This window comes from Capra hircus, chromosome 13, assembly GCF_001704415.2.
Source record: "Capra hircus breed San Clemente chromosome 13, ASM170441v1, whole genome shotgun sequence".
NCBI classification, from domain to species: domain Eukaryota; kingdom Metazoa; phylum Chordata; class Mammalia; order Artiodactyla; family Bovidae; genus Capra; species Capra hircus.
The window spans coordinates 10,287,220-10,302,160 of NC_030820.1; positions in this window are offsets into that span (position 1 = coordinate 10,287,220).

A 14,941-nucleotide genomic window follows, 5' to 3' on the forward strand; every position below is an offset into this window, starting at 1 on the left:
CACTGAAGGTGAAGTAGGGAAGAGATGTGCGTCCTCTTCTCAAGAGCCAGCATCAGCTGACTCAAGGCATCAGTGTTCAGGTGACGTTATCACGTCTCTGCTCAATGTCCCTTCCTCCAAGAGGGCTTCCCCGATAACAGGATAAAATCCTATAACCATTCCCCAATCAATTGCTCTTCTCTTATTTTAGTTCACTGCATTTATTTCCACCAACCATGCATTTCTATTCCTAAGCTTCATTGTCCCCTACTGAGCTGTAATCTTCAAGAAGGCACAGTTTTCTGTCTCATTCCAAGCTGAGTCCTCAGTGCCTAGAAGGATCCCTGATCCAGGATAGGTGACCAATAACTATTTGTTGCAACTAGAGATCATCATACTAAATGAAGTAAGTCAGAAAGAGAAAGACAAATACCAACTGATATCACTTATATGTGGAATCTAAAATAAGACAGATGAAGCTATGTACAAAACAGCAGCAGAATCACGGATATAAAGAACACACCGGTGGTGGTCACGGAAGAGAGGGTTGGGAGAAGGACTGAGTGGGAGGTTGGGGTCAGCAAATGTAAGCTATTATATATAGGATGGATAAACAAAAAGTCTTATTGTATAGCACAGGACACTATAGTCAATATCCTATGATAAATCATAATGGAAAATAATATTAAAAATGAAGAGTATATATATATATATATAACTGAATCACTTTGCTGTACAAAGGAAATTAACACAACATTGTAAATCAACTCTGCTTCAATAAAACAAAATATCAATTGATTAAAAAACTACTGGTTGACTGCACGAATGAATTTATGTGCATATTCATTCATAGTCTGCAATTCCACAAGGGTGTAAATTTTGCGTAGTTTTGTTCACTGCTGTGTGCTCATCCACATATAGCAAGTAAGAGATAGTTTTTGATCCATGAAGTTGCAGAGAAGTTAACACAAAAGGGCTAAGAAAAGCGGGAAATGGGGATACAAATGTAACAGGCGCCGTATACCTACCTGGTCTCTAAACATATATAATGGGAACTTCAGCCCTGACAGGCAAGAAGTAAAGACAGAAAAGATCTAGAAACATCTCTTCCATTTAGAATCTCATTAAAGAAGCAAACATTTTGTTTAAGGTAAATCTTTGTCTCAGGGTCGGCTCCTGGGAGAAACGGAACGCGACATAGGGCCAAGGGGTTCTGACTACGTGTTTAGCTTGTTGATCTTCGGGAAGTTCACAGCTGGGCAAGCTAAGACCTTCACTGGAGTTATGAGAGTACAAGTCTGATGAGGCTAAATGCCTCCCCCAAAGTGCATGTAGCAGATATTTGGATGGAAAAGCAAGAAGCCAGAATTTGTGTGCTGAAGACCAAGAGCAGATCCCCAGTTCCCTCTACGTGCGTAGAGCTGCTGTGTCAGACAGTGAAAAGGAGAAGCTGTGCGGGGAGCCTGGTGGGTGTCAGCCCAAGAAATATGAGCAGCTCATCTACATATCTGTTGGTGACCTTCCAGAATGACAGCCAAGCCACCAGTGCTTCCCTGTTTGCAAATGATAGAGATCTCATTTCTTGGGACATCGGGATTGATGCGGCAGCCGCAGTGCTATTAGACCTGGAAGATGCTCTTTCCTCATTACTGTCTCCTGGCAACACAGCACCAGATGCTGCCGTGAATATTAATGATCCTCATTCATGTAACCTTTAGTGCCTTCCTCCAGCTCCTCCGGGCTGCAGCGGGGGACCACTGCTATCTGCTTCTGTGGGCTCCAGCTCAACAAATCTTTTCTTCCTCTCCTCTTGTTTGAGAAAAGAATTATTAATGAGATTTTTATCTAAGGAGGCGATTTTTACTTCTCTATGGAGACGCTCACTTTTCAAGTCAAATCCCATTTTCTAAGGAAGATAACGGCAGGCCCATTCTGCTGGAGCTTGTCTGTGATGGCTTTTGTTGACTTTATCTGCTGGTTGGAATATGTAATTTGTCTAATATCTTTGCTTCCTCATGTGTGAGGTTTAAAAATAAATGTGCAATTGGGAAAAGGGGGAAATCAAATAGTACTGAAATCTCAGTGGGTTTCATAGTTCTTATCAGCCTCCAACGACTTCAGGGCTGTAGCGATGTGCGTAATAGCGGTCGCCCCAACCTCATCTGTCTGCTGTCCCTCCATTTCTCACACTAAGGGATGTACCTTTAAGTGGTGAGGCACATGACAATGCTCCAGGCTGGGCTGCCTAGTTCCTTTAGCGCTCTGCTTTGTTTCCTTCTTTTATTTATTTGTTTTTTTAAAATATTTATTCATTTGGCCGCATTGGGTCTTAGTTGTGGCACAAGGGATCTTCATTGCACTGTTCAAGATCCTCCGCTGCACTGCACAGACTCTCTAGCTGCGGCTCAGTGGCAGCGGTGTGGGGTCTCCAGAGCACGGGCTTTAGCAGTTGTGGCACGCGGGCCTAGTTTCTCCTCGGCATGTGGGATCTTAGTTTCTCCACGAGGGATCGAACTCACGTCGCCTGCATTGCAAGGTGGATTCTTAACGACGGGACCACCGAGGAAGTCCCTGTGCTTTGTCCCTCTAATACACAGGCCAGAGGTTGTCCTTGAGAGTAAGTTAAGGCACTGCAGAGAGTAGAATCTTTCCCTTTCCTTTTCCCTTCCTTGTCCTAATATGCAGTGAGAGATGTAATCAGTGGTTTCAGAACACAACCTTTAGAGGGATCAGGACAACATATGGCTTATTGACCTCCTGTTGGTGGATTCCTGGGCTTGTTGCTCAGTCTCACTTAGCCACAGTTTTGTATCTGTAAAATGTAGCCAAAGGCACCCAACTCCCCAGGTTGCCAATAAGTTAGAGGATATAGGTATGCGAAATGTTTTAAGGACTCAATAAACTGTCGCCTGGTATTGTTTAATTGTTTAATCAATGGCCCCAATGACCTGCTTCCTGGCGTTGACATCAGTCATAGTCTAGAGTTGGCTGTGTGACTTGCCTTCACCAATGGACATCGGCAAATGTGCACTGGGGCTTTCCCTCTGGGAAAGCTGCCTCCCACCATATAAGGAAGCCCAACGTAACCCATCGGGGCGGGAAGGGCCACATGGAGAGAGAGAGAGAGAGGGAGAGAATGGTCCGGCCAACCCTGAAGCTGAATGCAGCTGTCCAAGTGAGACCAGCTCAGGGCAGGAATACAGTAAGGTTAATGATGGAATTTTAAGAAAAATTTTTTTGCTTAAGTTACTAAACTTTGGAGTCATTTGTTAAACAGCAAATGTTAACTGATAAACCCAAAGGCAGCTGCTTTCATAACTGTTGTCTTAGTTAAATCACACAATAATCCTGTGAGGCAGATGATGTTATTTTCTACTTTACTGATGAGGAAGTGGAGGCTCAAGGCTAAGGTACGTATCTCCTTGGTTGTCCAGATCCTTCAGATAGTTGCTGAGGAAGAAGAGCAAGGCACAGGGCATATTTACTTCTTTATGTAATTTTTAAAAATTGAAGTATAGTAGATTTACAGTGTTGGGATAGTTTCAGGTGTATAGCAAAGTGATTCAGCCATATATATATATGTATGGCTGAATATATATATATTTTTTTCAGACTCTTTTCTATTATAGGTCATTACAAGATAATGAATATAGTTCCCTGTGCTATACAGCAGATCCCTGTTGTTTCTCTGTTTTGCATATACAATAGCAGTGTGTGGGGGCTTCCCTGCTGGCTCAGATGGTAAAGAATCTGCTTGCAGTGCAGGAGATCTGAGTTCTATCCTTGGGTTGGGAAGATCCCCTGGAGAAGGGAATAGCTTCTCACTAGAGCAGCCTGGCTGGCTACAGTCCATGGAGTCACAAAGAGACATAGCTGAGCGAGTGTGTATCTATTAACTCCTAATTTACCTCCACCTTCCACTTCGGTAGCCATAAATTTGTTTCTATGTCTGTGAGTCTGATTCTGTTCTGTAAATAAGTTGATTTGTATCATTTTTTCAATTCCACATATAAGTAATATCATATAGTATTTGTCTTTCTCTCTCTGACTTCACTTGGTATGATATTCTCTAGGTCCATCCATGTTGGACGGAGGAGCCTGGTGGGCTGCAGTGCATGGGGTCGTGAAGAGTCGGACATGACTAAGTGACTTCACTTTCACTTTTCACTTTCATGCATTGGAGAAGGAAATGGCAACCCACTCCAGTGTAGCCTTTAAAAATCTAGAAATTTCAAATCTCCCCAAAAGGATAACACATCTATCCAGTTAATTTCTTACTTCAGAGCAGGACATAAAGTAGATTTATATTGGTTTTTGTTCAGCATTGGTCTGGAACAGCACTGTCCAAGAGAAATAATGTGAGCCACAGATATAATTTTTAATTTTCTAGTAGCTACATTGAAAACTATAAAGAAACAAATGGAATTAATTTTTAAATGTTTTATCTAACCCCAGTCCAAGCTTGGGTGATCAATATTTTTTTTCAATATGTGATCAACATTTAAAAAAAATTATTAATGAGATACTTTATATTATTTTTTTCTTACCAAGTCTTCAAAATCTTGGATACATTTTAGGTTTATCAGTTCAGTTCAGTCGCTCAGTCGTGTCCAGCTCTTTGCGACCCCATGAATCGCAGCACACCAGGCCTCCCTGTCCATCACCAACTCCTGGAGTTCACTCAGACTCACGTCCATCGAGTCAGTGATGCCATCCAGCCATCTCATCCTCTGTTGTCCCCTTCTCCTCCTGCCCCCAATCCCTCCCAGCATCAGAGTCTTTTCCAGTGAGTCAACTCTTCTCATGAGGTGGCCAAAGTACTGGAGTTTCAGCTTTAGCATCATTTAGGTTTATAGCCGATCTCAATTCCAACTTACCACATCTCTGATGCTCAGTAGCCACACACGGCTAGTGGCCACCATGTTGACATTACGGGTCTAAAGATCCAATTTACTGGATTGTAAAGTGGGCACAAAAAGCTGCCCTCCTGATGTGCTGTGTGGATGAGATGCAATTATCTGTGGAAGTTCTACGTCATTCCTAAAGGATCTCGCGGGGTGGCACAAAACTTCTCTTGCAGTTTTAAGCTTTAACAACTTCAGAAGTATCAATGTTACAACCTACAAAACCCATCCTTCAGAAGTTTGATCGCTTACATTTACTTGACACTTGTTTACTTTCAAAAATTTTGAATAATACATTTTATATTTAGTTTTTCATGTGCCGCTGTTGCTGGGTGATGCTTTCGCAGGCTGGCGGATGTGCAGTAGGGTCCTCTGGCTTGGCAGTGTCATCACCTCATGTAGTCCCATTAGGCTGTTTCTTGTGGGAGTCGCGTCAAAGACTCTCAGATGAGGACTTCCCTTGTGGTCCAGTGGGTAAGACTCCAAGCTCTCAGTGCCAGGGGCCTGGGGCTGGGCCCTGGCTAGGGAACTTGATCCTTCACGTATGCTGCAATGAAGAGCCCAGGGCTGCAACCAAGACACAGCGCAGCCAAAATTAATTAAGTAATTAAAACTCTTATGGATGGAGTGAAGCCTCAGTTACTGGATGGCTGGACAGCTGCTGACGAAAGTTCACAACATTCGAAACTGACTGGAGTGGTACCTAGTACAGGAAGGTGGGGATGTTGAATTTAATAGGAACATATTACTATTGGAAAACTTTAATAACTGATCTTTCAGATGCTATTTGTTATAGGTTTATAGCATTTACACTTCCCAAGTGTTAATAATTAAAGCTTAAATTGGCACTAGCCTCCTGGACACTCTATATTATGGTACTCACCAAAATGGTGATTAGGATTGTCTCCCCCAGCCAATCCCAGCATGTCTCCACAAAATCACCCCCCAAAAGGACTGTGCTGCAAAGGCTGTTATGTTAGCTCTGAGGGCCAAGAAATCTGTGGTGATGGACAGTTCTAAATGGCCTGGAAAATTCCTTGTTCCAGTGCATCTGTGAGAATGAAGTCCTGCCTAACTCAGGGCTTCCTAGGTAGCTCAGTGGTAAAGAATCTGCCTCCAACGCAGGGGACATGGGTTCGGTACCTGGTCCAGAAAGAGTCTACATGCCGGGAGCAGCTAAGCCTATGCGTCACAACTACTGAGGCTGAGCTCTTAAGCCCTTGAGCTGCAACTATGGAGTCCGTGTGCCTAGAGCCTGTGCTGGGCAGCAAGAGAAGCCACTGCCGTGAGACGCCTGCACACTGGACTAGAGAGCAGCCCCCGCTTGCCCAGCTAGAGAAAGCCCAGGGCAGCAACAAAGACCCACCACAGTCACAAATAAATTTTTTTTTTTTTTAAAGAAGCAATCTGCAGATAGGCAGTCCAGGATGGGTTATCTACCTACCTCAGAGATCAGGTAGCAATTTCCCCTGCACTGTGGGACAACTAGGCTGCTCTGAATTTTTCTGGAGGCACAGAGGAGAAGGGCCCTGCAACAAGGCACAGAGATCCTAGATATTGTATATAAACTGCCATGAAGTGAAGCACAGTAGTGGAACTGGTAATAGCGAAAAACCCACCAGGAAAGCCTAAATGACTTGTTTTCAAAATCAGAAGAATTCATGCTTTTTGAAGGCTATGGATAAGATTTGCATTAGTCCATCTGCCCACCTCTGTGTTTATTAAGAAAAAGTATCCCTTCTTCTGAGAAATAAATAGCCCTGCGTTAGGGTACATGGCTTGATTTCAATTCACCTGCTTAACTGGGTGTCTTTGTAGACAACCTGGACAATTGTACATGATGGCCTTTGCTGCCGTTTGTTTATATTTCCTCTCAAGACTGGAATGGCACAAGTGAGGCAGCACTTTAGCCGGCTCACAAATCTGTTTGAATGGGCTATGGCCCAGTGTTGGGCTATGGTCCATACCCTGCCTTTCAAAATTAATCTAATAGAATCTCACCTTGTCCTTTTAAGGACAAAAAAGGGTGGGGAGGGGGAGGGAAGAATCTGAAAGTCATTAATGGTATTTAGAAACAATGGGATTCACCTTCTAACCTCTGCCATACTACTAAAGGACACTTCACTTCATTAATATTTTATGCCTTTTCCTTAGAGCAGTTGAATAGATCACATGTCACAAGACCAAATTACATTTATTCCCAATAATTTAAAACTGGCATTTGAGCCAGGGAAACCCAGAAAGGAAGGAACACTTTTTTACCACTGTCTGAATGAGTTGTACTCTTCCTGAGTGAGGCCATGGCCCTTCACACCAGAAGAACACACACATTTACCCAGTGAATGAAGAAATAACACTGAAATTATGGGTAGTTCATTTTCTCTGGTTTTGATTAGAGATTAAACAATTCCCAAAGAACTGTAAAAACAAGAGAAAATATACAGGCCCCATGTGTTAGAGCAGATGGCATATGGAAACTCAATGAACTGATGATAAAAATACATACCCATGGTATTGACACTTATTGGTGTAAAGAGAATTTTGAAAATCTAATTGGTCTTGCTGATGGAAAGACAGTCATTTGGCTTCATTATTCTGACTAAAGATGGAAAGAGAACTTGGTCCCTAGTTTCAGAAAGAATTTTAGAACTACCCAGACACTTCCTATAATTGCACCATTATTTTGCTGAAAATGACAGGTCAGGAAATCTTCATTTTCTTATGCCATTTCTGGACTAGTAAACACGGCCTTTCCTCTCTCCCTGTCACATACATGCACAAACCCACATGCTTCAAGCTGCCATAATTTAATGTAATAGTTAATTCCTTTCAGTCCGATTCTCTCTTTTGCATCCTGTGGTTATAACGTGAACTCATCCAGAGAAATGAGGAAAGACAAACTGCCTTTTCATCCAGCTTTGCTTGTGGGAGTTCAGAAAACCTCTCACTTCAGCTGCGGTGTGCAACAGACACGTGTGTGTGTCCTGCTCACGTCCTCTTGTACCCCCCATCCGACCACTTGCTGAAAGCATTCTTCTGGAAGTTTGCTTCTTTCGACTTGACGGCCCTCTTCCAGCCTGTGTCTAGGCTGAGTCAGAAACACTGAAGAGTTAATGCTATCAGGAGTGTCACTTTGTCAGTGATGGATAGGATTGGAGGATAAACACCCCTAGCTCCCTCACCCCTTGAATAGGACAAGGTATGCTCCAGATCACCTTCTCACCCAGAGACCTGCAAACAACGGTTGTAGGACAAGATACAGGATGTCTGGTTAAATGTGAATTTCAGTTAAGCAATGAAAAAATTTTCAGTTAGGTCTATCCTAAATATTGCATGGGACATTCTTGAATCAAAAAAATTATTTGTTGTTTATCAGGCATTCAGATCTCATGGAGTGTTTTTATTTGCTAAATGTAGTGACTCTACACCAGAGAAGTTGAACCCCAGTTGCCCGCACGGTCATCTATTGATATTGTAGAAGGTTCTCGCCTCCTTCTCGGAATCACTGCACTTTTCTCCCACCCGTGCTTCCTGAGACTCCCTCCCACTTTCAGATTTCCTAGAAATAGAGCAAGGGGTTCTTACATAACAATTTTATTGAGAGAATGCTCTGAGGAGAAACCTGAATGAATGCTGGGAAGCAGGATTGAGGGGGGAGGGGCTGAGCAAGGGCGTGGTTTTAGGAGGAGTCTGACTTCAGCTGGATTCTGTGGGACACTCTGGAGACCAAGACTTTGTAACACTCTGGAATTACAGGGGACTGACTTTTGCCACCTCCCCACCCCCATCCTCCACTATTCAGCTGTTGGCTGTTTACCTAGATAAAGGTAAGGTAATAGATATGGGCAGATCCTCGCAAACAGCTAGCCCTCGTATTTTGTCTCAAGGTCAATTTCTGGGCAAGTCAAATGTAGAACATTGTTGGTAAAATCCTTGACGGTTCCTAATTCCTCAAGGATAATCACTTCCCTGAGGACTATCTGAAGGCTGGAACTGCAACTTATTTGCAATGGGTGTGTGTTAAGTCTGCTTAGGTTGTGTCCAACTCTTTGATCCTCTGAACCATAGCCCCCCAGGCTCCTCTGTCCATGGGATTGATTCTCCAGGCAAGAATACTAGAGTGGATTGCCATGCCCTCCTCCAGGGGATCTTTCCAACCCTGCATTGATAAGTGGGTTCTTTACCACTAGCATCACCTGGGAAGGCCTATTTGCAATACTTCATACATAATAAATGGTCAATAAATATTTGCTGAATTGAACTGTACATGGAAGCATAAACTATGTATATGTAATATAACTATTAATAAAATTTGGGTGCCTCAGAGGTTAAAGCATCTGCCTGCAATGCAGGAGACCTAAGTTCGATCCCTGGGTCAGGAAGATCCCCTAGAGAAGGAAATGGCAACCCACTCCAGTATTCTTGCCTGGAGAATCCCATGGAAGGAGGAGCCTGGTGGGCTACAGTCCACGGGGTTACAAAGAGTCGAACACGACTGAGTGACTTCACTGTAAACTAAACTGGGTTTCCCTGATAGCTCAGCTGGTAAAGAATCCACCTGCAATGCAGGAGACCCTGGTTCGATTCCTGGATTGGAAAGATCCCCTGGAGGAGGGCATGGCAACCCACTTGAGTGTTCTTGCCTGGAGAATACCATGGACAGAGGAGCCTGGCAGGCTACAGTCCATGGGGTCTTAAAGAGTTGGACATTACTGAGCAACTAAGCACAACACAGCACTATAAACTAAACTAGGCACTCTTAGGTTACTCACTTTTAACAGCAAAGAAAACCCAGGAAACAAAAAAGCATTGCAATCATGTCTCAAAACCACTCTGGAACTAGTCCCAGCATTGTTAGATAATTAGCGAATTAATAAAACTTGGGAACTCGGAGTCCTGCGAAATGTTGTTGAAGCACAAATGAAGCAGCTCCAAAAGGGGCGTTGAAGGGACTTCTCTGGTGGCCCAGTGGTTAAGAATCTGCTTGCCAATGCGGGGGACATATATTTGATCCGCAGTTGGGAAACTAAGATCCCACATGCTGTGGATCAACTCAGCCCTCACCCACTGTGCACCACCAAGAAGACCCAGCATAGTCCAAAAAAAAAAAAAAGAGAGAGAGAGAGAAAGATGGGAGTTGAGGTATGATAAAAGATCTGCCTTCCTAAAATATTTCCTCTGTGAGCACTCTTTTTTATGTAGGTAGGTGACTACGTCAAGGAAATGCACGGCATTGTCAGAGCCCTTGGTAAGAACCCAAAGGCCCATTCATCAAAGCTGCCATAATCTAAGACCGCAAGATGCTGCCTCTCCCAAAGAAGCCGCTCAGCCTCCTGACACTGCTCTGTGGGCACTGAATCTTCAGAGGGTTTGCACTGGGAGAGGAGGAACAACGGATGAGACACTGAATCAGCGCGTGTTGATGAAATCAGTGTAAACGGGGTGAGGCACACTAGCTCCTGCAGGGCAGTGGCAGCAGCCCTGGGGCACAGGACACACTAGCTTTGATGGGCCTGCGATCAGGTCAGTCACAAAAGACAATGACCAGAACTCCAGGCACAGAATTGCAGCAGGAATAGATATAAAGTGCCCTTAGTCTTTAAGAGCCCACGTTTGAAGACAGACTTGATCTTAGAGGAAATAAGCCAAACATCTTAGGAACTGGAGGAATAGAGGTAGGTTTTCAGACTTTTTTTTCCCCCAAAGGAAAATGTCTGGAATATCTGATGTTGTGTAATATCAGGGTGTATGTATATCTATGTAGCCAAACCCTGGGCAGTCACAGGCAGCAGACAAACTTCGAGTTCAGGATTAGACAAAAATGTAGGAGCTGAACTAGGAATAAGGAAGCATTAGAGAGAGAGCTAATGGTCAACCACGTTGGAAGACTTTGGTGATATCCATGAAAATTAAACACCTGAACACTCTATTATCCAGCGATTCCACTTCATTGAATATGCCCAACGAAGTTACATGTATTCAGCAAAAGTTAAATACAGAAAAGATGAAGACAGCAATCCTGTGATAGCTCCAGACTGAAACAACCCAGGGGTTCATCAACAGTGGCATGGATAACTGCGGTACATTCACGACTGAGTGACTAGGCACAGCACAGCACATAGTAGAATGCTACTAGCTAATAGTGCTATCGACCGCTGGTAGTGTTCTCAAAATAATACAACTAAAAACAGTAGTGATATCAGAAGAGATCTGTAATTACAGGCAACCACACAGGTGATTCACAGCAGAGCCCTGAAAGAATCTAGGCTCCGAAAAGTGCTTACTTTCTGGAGTACAATTCATTTGCACTCCAATTTCACTGGATTTGTACTATCAATTTCATTGATACAAAGGAAAAAAGTTCTGGCAAATCTAATTACACTGCTGAATGTCAGAAGCATGCTGACTTTGCCCCAGGGACGGGCTAGTGCCTGAAAATGGGCTTCAGGGGGCAGCTCCTGTGTGAGTGGTGGTCTGCTGCTTGACCTGAGTTTGGTTACTTCGTTAAACTGGTAAGTTCAGTTTGTGAAAATTTGAGGGAGTTGTAAAGTTAGGGTTTATTCTATATGTATATTATTCTTCAATAAAATATTAAGTATAATGTAAAAAAGGAAAACTCTATAGAAGGCGGAAGACAAAATTCACCTGTGCCCTGACTCTGCCGAGTGGCAAACCCCACCCCACCCTATCATCGTTTTCTATAGAACATGTGAAGGGGAGACAGTGTCGGTAGTTGAATAGTCATTGGCTTTCAGAGTGTGAGGGGGCAGTGTCTGCTCCCCTCAGAGGGGATGTCCCCACTCTATCATCCTGGACAAGTCATCCTAGGGACGTGTTTCAGTATTCTGTTATTTTGTATTTCAGTGATAGCCACTCCATGGACTGCAAGGAGACCAAACCAGTCAATCCTAAAGGAAATCAACCCTGAATATTCATCAGAAGGACTGTTGCTGAAGCTGAAACTCCAATAATTTGGCCACGTGATGTGAGGAGCCAAGCCATTGTAAAAGATTCTAATGCTGGGAAAGACAGAAGGTAATAGGAGAAGGGGACAGCAGAGGATGAGATGTTTACACAGCATGACTGACTCAATGGACATGAATCTGAGCAGACTCTGGGAGACAGTGGAGGAAAGAGAAACCTGACCCGCTGCAGTCAATGGGGTTGCAAAGAGTCAGACACAATTTAGAACTGAACAACAACAGCTGTTTGAATATATGCACAAACAAAAATGCAGATTCATAAGACAGTTCCAGGGACACCAGCATAGGGACTCTTCACGCTGTCACAAGTGTGGTTCAGGCACACACAAATAGGTCTATTTCCCATCTTATCATTTTCTTCAGATTGTCTTTTGAATCTGCATTTTTATTTGTGCATATTTTCTCTTTTTTTGGTTCCTTTTTTCCTTTTTTTACCTTTATCTTTTTCGTGCCTATTTTCAAATAAGGACAAACAGCCCCTAAGTGGTGCTGGTGAGTTGGGGTGACATGATAGAAATCATTTGGCCATTTTAGCATCATGGAACTCTGGGCAGTTTTTCCTAGAAGAGGGTGATCTTCCCAGGACTCAGACCTATGACGTCTCTTCCCTCCCTTCTTCCTTTAGTCTCCAAAGTCAAATCCTCAAAGCAATTGTGTAGGACAAATTTCCTTTTTACCTGTCTGATCTGAGTCTTGTCTTACTTCTGACCTATGGATGGTCAACTGTCAAATATCCACGCGACAGTGAAAGGATGAGCCCCCCAGATTCTCAGAATATCCTGAACCTTCACCCGGGACATGGGTTTTCACCTCCCTTTCCTCCCAATCATTCATCAGGTCTGTTAAGCAGTGGCAACAGTGTTGGGTTCATCGTTTAGCTCTTTCAATTTCCCCTGCCTCCCCACCTTCTGACTGAGCTAGGGCCTTCCTGAGGAGACTGGAAGGGGAGAATGGGCCCCTCTTGGCTAGGAGCACAGATGCCCATCCGTGCGGAAGCACCATGGGATCCACTGGCCTTGGCAGGGTTATAAAGGTTCCAGTTTCGCTTGAATAAACTCTTCTTGAACACCATCTCCGGTGTATTCCCACAAATCTGTTTTCTCAGAGTGTTCAGAATTCATTCTTTTTTGGTTCTCCTGTTGCTCAAAGCAAGTAGAAACCCAAGGGATCCAGCTTCTCAATGCAAAATAAACACAATTCTTCCTGGACCAGCTGAGCCAGAAGAAAATGAGGCCAGAAAAATGAATGAGGCACAAGCTAAAGCAAGTCCAGCTGTTCTCATCCCTCTCTCAACGCTTCTGTCTGCCTGATGAGTGAATGCAGAGACACATCACATCCTTTCTCCAGCTGCCCAGAACTAGTCCATGTGCTTACTTACTTACAATGCACTTTCCTATAGTTCTGCTTTCAAAGACTCTTCTGTAGAAAATAATCGTCCCTCCCCTTTTCCTACACACCATCAACCTTTCTCCACCTGCCCCTTCCCTTCTAATCCCAATGCTGATCTAATACACATTTGCACGCCAAGGTGCCAACAACTGATGATGTTATAAATGATTACTGCTTCAGGGTCACCTCCAGAATCCCGGCCAGCTGCCAATTGCTCTTAATGATGGACCTTGACTTTCTAGCCCTATTCCAGGCCACGCTAATGACTCAGATGCTTTGGAGAGAGTTCACTGGAGATGCATTGCCAGCCACAACTGGGATCCAGACCTCAGTCAAGCTCTGAGCAGGGAACTGAATCCCACATGCTGCAGAGCAACTACTGAGCCCTCACGCTGTAGAGGCTGTGCTCCACAACTACAGAAGCCTGCAAAGCAAGGAGAGAAAAAAAAAAAAAAAAAAGCCTTTGAACCACAAAGGAAAACTCTCATGCTGCAACGGAGACCCAGGGCAGCCAAAATAAAAAATTAAAAGATGGGATGTTTAGACAGATAGGTTAGCGATAAAACAAACAAAGGGTCAAAAATTGTAGAACCTAGATGGTGGGTATCTGGAGCTCACTGTACAATTTTTGGAAAAAATCTTTAATGTTTGAAGGTTTTCATAATAAAATAATGGGGGAAATGTAAGCAAAGTAATTACTGTGTCAAATAAAGGATCTTAGGTATAACAAAAAGGAAATAAAAATAATTAGTGAGGATAATACATAAGGGTATCTACAATAAACACATAAATGTTTAGGAAACTGACACTAGAGAGGTAGAAAACGTGTCTAAGTGAATATTTTTTTTAAGTGATTTTTAAACAATGTCAAGATGAGTTAAGCAGTTATGCAAGAATGTAGAAGGATGAAGTGGGAGAGGTTTGAAGAGTGCCGAGACGCAGAGCACTGAGGATGGAAAAGGAAGCCTGGCCATGGTTACTAGCTCAGCTTCCTGTTCTGCAAGCGTTAATCCTCCCCTTGTTTGATTACACTAAGATTAGAGTGATTGTTCTCCAACTTGTGCGTGCCTTGCAATCTCCTGGAGGACTTGTTAAGACACTAGTCACTGGGCTCCACCTCCAGGTCTTTTGATTTCCATAGATCTGGGGCAGGGGTGGTGGGAGGCTGAGGGAGGAGGTGAAGGCTTTTCCTCCCTAAAAGGTCTCCAGATGTGCTGCTGCTGGCCCAGGTCACACTGAGAGCAGCCCCTCAGGACAAGACAGCCACTACTTTAGTCACTCACCCCACCCTACGCCTTCTCCTTTTATTCTCAGCAACTTAACAAGTAAACAGATCATTTTTTCACGCAAGTAATTACAGGCAGAGACTCAGATATGAGGAAGCCTACACAGGATTAATCTCCAAGGAACAAGTATTTAATAATTTTGGTCATTGTATCTGTTTTGTATCCTTGCATTTCTATTAAAATACTATAATTTTGCCTTTATTGAGTGGTACATACAGTATCACTTATGTGGGAAGATACTTGTTTTGCTCTTTCCACATGTGTACATTTTTAAGGGTTTAGATTTTATATTAAAGATTAATTATTCATGTTAATTATATTAAAAGGTATTTTGAGAGGCTATAATTAGTTTTGAAGGGTATGTCCTAACACCAGCAAAAGGGGAAGATGCCCTAGTGAT